We start from the raw sequence: 4613 nt of genomic DNA, 5'->3' as shown, positions 1-4613 counted from the left end.
TTAGTTTGACTCTGTCTCTGTTTAGTTTCTGTTTCAATGACCTGTCCATTGGTGAGAATGGGGTGTTAAAATCTCCCACTATTATTGTGTGGGGTTCAATGTGAGTTTTGAGTTTTAGTAAAGTTTCTTTTATGAATTTGGGTGCTCTTGCATTTGGGGCATATATATTGAGAATTGAGACTTTCTCTTGATGGATTTTCCCCTTGGTATAAATATGACGTGTCCTTCATCACACTTGATAACTTTTGTTCGAAAGTCTATTTTATTGGATATTAGGATGGCAACTTCTGCTTGTTTCCTTGGACCATTTATTTGGAAGACCTTTTCCATCATTTTACTCTGATATAGTGCCTGTCTTTGTTGTTAAGATGTATTTCTTGTATGTAGCAAAATACTGGATCTTGTTTGCACATCCAGTCTGTTAGCTTATGTCTTTTTATACATGAGTTGAGTCCATTAATATTGAGAGATATTGAAGATAGATGACTATTGATCCTGACATGTTTGTTTTTATAGGTGGTCTTATGTGCTTGTGGTTCTCTGCTTTTGACTTTGTTGTGAGATGCTTAATATCTTGTCCTATCTTTGGTGCAGGTGTTTTCCTTGTGTTGGAGTTTTCTTTTACAAGGCTGGGATGTAGATAGGTATTGTTTGAATTTGGTTTTGTCCTGGAATGTTTTGGTTTCTCCATCTATGTTGATTGAGAGTTTTGCTGGGTATAGTAGTCTGGGCTGGTATTTGTGTTCTATTAGGCTCTCCTGGCTTTCATAGTCTCTGTTTCGAAGTCTGTGTAATTCTGTTGGTCTACCTTTGTATGTTACTTGGCCTTTTCCCCTTGCAGCTTTCAATATTCTTTCTTTACTCTGTGCATTTAGTGTTTTGATAATCATATGACAAGAAGATTTTCTTTTTTGGCGCCATTTATTTGCTGTTCAATATACTTCTTGTACCTTTATGTCCATCTCTTTAGGTTGAGGAAGTTTTCTTCTATGATTTTGTTGAAGGCATTTTCAGGTCCTTTGAGCTGGGAATCTTTGTTCTCCTTTATTCTGATTATTCTTAGATTTGGTCTTTCATTATGTTCTGAATTTCCTGGATGCTTTGGGTTAGGAGTTTTTTATATTTTGAATTTTCTTTGACAGTGTGTCAATCTCTTCTACTGTATCTTCTACACCCGAGATTCTCTCTTCTATCTCTTGTATTCTGTTGGTAATACTTACATCTGTAATTCCTGACCTCTTTCCTAGGTTTTCCATTTCCAGGGTTGCCTCCATTTGTGTTTTCTTTATTGTTTCTACTTCCACGTTTAGGTCTTGGCTCACTTTATTCAATTCCTTCACCTGTTTGTCTGTGTTTTCCTCTATTTCTTTCAGTGAGTTATTGATATCCTCCTTAAAGGACTCTAATATCTTCATGAGATAGGGTTTTAGGACAACAGGTGTGTTGGTGTATTCAGGGCTTGCTGTGATGGGGAAACTGGGTTCTGGTGATGCCCACGTGTTTTGGCTTCTGTTGTTTATGGTCTTGCACTTAACTTTCTCCATCTGAATATCACTGGTGTTTGTTGATCTGGGTGATTGTATGGAGTCTGCCTCTTTTGTCCCTGGGTTGCTTCAGGTCTCCTGGTAGACTTGTGGCCCTGGCTATATCAGACCACCTGTGGGGCCTTCCAACTGGGGGCTCTTCACAGGGGCAGAGAAGCTGCTGATCTGTTGTCCTGGCTGCAGTAGATCTCCTGGGAGGCCTTCAGACTGTTGGGTCTAGCATGGAGCAGTCATACTGTTGTCCAACTGTGCTGAGTGCAGCTGATCTTCAACTTCTCAGAGATCAGTGGATCCTCAACTGCTCTGAGTGCATAGGGTCCTCAACTTCTCAACTTCTCTGAGTGCAGTGTGTCCAACTTCTCTGAGTGCAGTGGGTCTTCTAGGATGGATTGGGATATGGAATCTTCATGGGAGCAGACCAACTAGGGGTCTGCACCAGCAGCAAGGACCAGGCAGAAGGGGTGGAAGAGAAGGAAGGGGAGTGGTATTCAGGAGGGCAGGTGTACTGGCTAGTTTTGTGTCAACTTGACACAGCTGGAGTTATCACAGAGAAAGGAGCTTCAGTTGAGGAAATGCCTCCATGAGATACAACTGTAAGGCATTTTCTCAATTAGTGATCAAGGGGGAAAGGCCCCTTGTGGGTGGGACCATCTCTGGGCTGGTAGTCTTGGTTCTATCAGAGAGCAGGCTGAGCAAGCCAGAGGAAGCAAGCCAGTAAGGAACATCCCTCCATGGCTTCTGCATCAGCTCCTGCTTCCTGACCTGCTTGAGTTCCAGTCCTGACTTCCTTTGGTGATGAACAGCAGTATGGAAGTGTAAGCCGAATAAACCCTTTCCTCCCCAACTTGCTTCTTGGTCAGGATGTTTGTGCAGGAATAGAAACCCTGACTAAGACAGCAGGTTTTGGTGGGTGATGGGTCCTGAGTCCATCAGGCTTCCAGCAGCAGCACAGGAACTTGGGGCAGGGGGTAGTGGGTGGGTGTTCTTACCAACTGTTCTGAGTGCAGTGGATCCTCTAGGATGGATTGGGATATGGAATCTTCACGGGAGCAGACCAACTAAGGGTCTGCCCCAGCAGCAAGGACCAGGCAGAAGGGGTGGACAGTTCTCAGATTCTTAATTGTCCTTTTCTCAAAGCCTTCAGCCACATATCATCAAATCTTGCAGTTGCCTCTGTCTCTGAAACATATCGAAAAGCATTGTAGTAAGTGCCCACTTTCACAATTCGGTTCTATGCCACACCATCTTTGTCTCCTTTCTGAATGAATTGATAACCCCCTGCCAGTTTTTCCTAGTTCTTTACCTCTCATTGTTTTCTTCAGTTTGTTATAGCTATTGTCAGAGCAGCTGCCAGATCAGGCCTTGAAGTTGGTTTATGCTGTCAACTCTGCCGTCTCTTCACAGAAAAAAAAAAAAAAATCAAAGCTTTTTACAATGACTTATGAAGCTTGTTCTGAATTCATGGTCTACCATTTAACTAACAAGACAGGATGCAGTTAATGTCATACATTTAGGAAAATTCAAGGACTTCAGTACTTTTAGTACTGTTCAGAAAGGGCTTAAATTGTTAGTCATTCAAGAAAGAACATGAAAAGTCAACTTTAATTGATTTTTGATTAGTGAAAATGTGGATGAGTTACTTTTGCATGTTTGTACTTTTTTTAAATAAAAAAGTTGTATTTATGTAGAAGCATTCAGAATGTCAACAAAACAGTCACAATTTCTTTTGCAATTACAGAGTAGTATTCAGTTAACAGAACAACAATTATCTTTGAATAAGCTGCATCAGAGACAACTGAAGATGAAAAGAAAATAAAACTCAAAAATAAAACCAAAAGAAAAAAACAAAAACCAAACTACTATCCCCATATATAAACTAAATTGTGCTGTGAACCAACAAGGACCTGCTTTAAATTTCCATGCCAATTTACAACCCCCAGACTGTACAAGGCAAGGTTAGTGGCTATTGAAAATACCACTAGGACAGGGCTATCTAAAGACACATTCGGTAGTGTATTAACTATACAAAAAAAGGGCACTGTACAGTTTAAAAACAAATCTTACACAGCCTTACATTTAATTTTTTTTCTTTAAAACGAGTGAGTTGTGTACAAGGGGGTTAAATGCTTTATATACAAGGAAAAATTACTGTGCTAGAACCAACTTATTCATCATCATCCTTCTCTTCCTCTTCCTCATCCTCTTCATCCTCATAGTCATCTTCTTTTTCCTTCTTTTTCATGCTCTTCTCAGCCTTGATCTTGCCTTTTTCGCTGCATCAGATCTTCCTTTAGTTCTCTAGGCAGCAATATCCTTCTCATACTTCTTCAGCTTGGCAGCCTTCTTGTCACAGGGTTGCTTGTCATCCACTGCAGTGTTGTTTCACATCTCTCTTAGTTTCTTTGCAACACCACCAATGGATAAGCCAGGATGCTCGACTTTGATTTCGGAGTGGTATTCATCACAGAACAAGAAGGTGGCCAAAGGAGACCTCTTAAGTGCATTGGGGCCCTTGAACTTCTTTTTGGTCTCCCCTTTGTGTGTGTGTGTGTGGGGGATGTAGGTTTTCATTTCTCTTTCATAACGAGTCTTGTCAGCCTTTGCCATATCTTCAAATTTCCCCTCTTTTTTAGCAGACATGGTCTTCCACCTCTCTGAGCACTTCTTGGAGAACTCTGAGAAGTTGACAGAAGCATCTGGGTGTTTCTTCTTGTGCTCCTCCTGCTTCTTCCTGTGCACCTTCCAGCAGGTGTGCATAAAGAATGCCTATGAGGACATTTTGCCTCTCAGCTTTTTAGGATCTCTTTTGCCCATGTTTAGTTGATTCTCCTCTGTGAAGCACAAAGTGCCCCACCCAGTGCCCATCCAGTTCTCGCTTGCCCTGGTGCTGTCTCTATGGAACTCAATGCACTTCAATGGCTGTGAGAACAGGAGCCAGACACCGCATCTTTGTACTTTTGTGTCATTTTTTGTTTCCTACAATATTATAGGTTAGCTTTAAAGTTAGTAAAAATGACTTTAAAAAAATGAAACATAGGAATTTTAGGTTAGACCGTGAGAATCATTAGT

General features: G+C 41.0%; 1 pseudogene; it reads right to left on the bottom strand.

Moving 5' to 3' along the window:
• Positions 1–3708: 3708 nt before the first annotated feature.
• Positions 3709–4358, bottom strand: LOC110285185 (high mobility group protein B1 pseudogene; annotated as a pseudogene).
• Positions 4359–4613: the final 255 nt, after the last annotated feature.

The sequence above is a fragment of the Mus caroli genome, unplaced genomic scaffold, assembly GCF_978045245.1.
Source record: "Mus caroli unplaced genomic scaffold, Mus_caroli_1 scaffold_19, whole genome shotgun sequence".
NCBI classification, from domain to species: domain Eukaryota; kingdom Metazoa; phylum Chordata; class Mammalia; order Rodentia; family Muridae; genus Mus; species Mus caroli.
The sequence above is the reverse complement of the archived record's forward strand: the minus strand, read 5'-3'. Positions and strand labels throughout refer to the sequence as shown.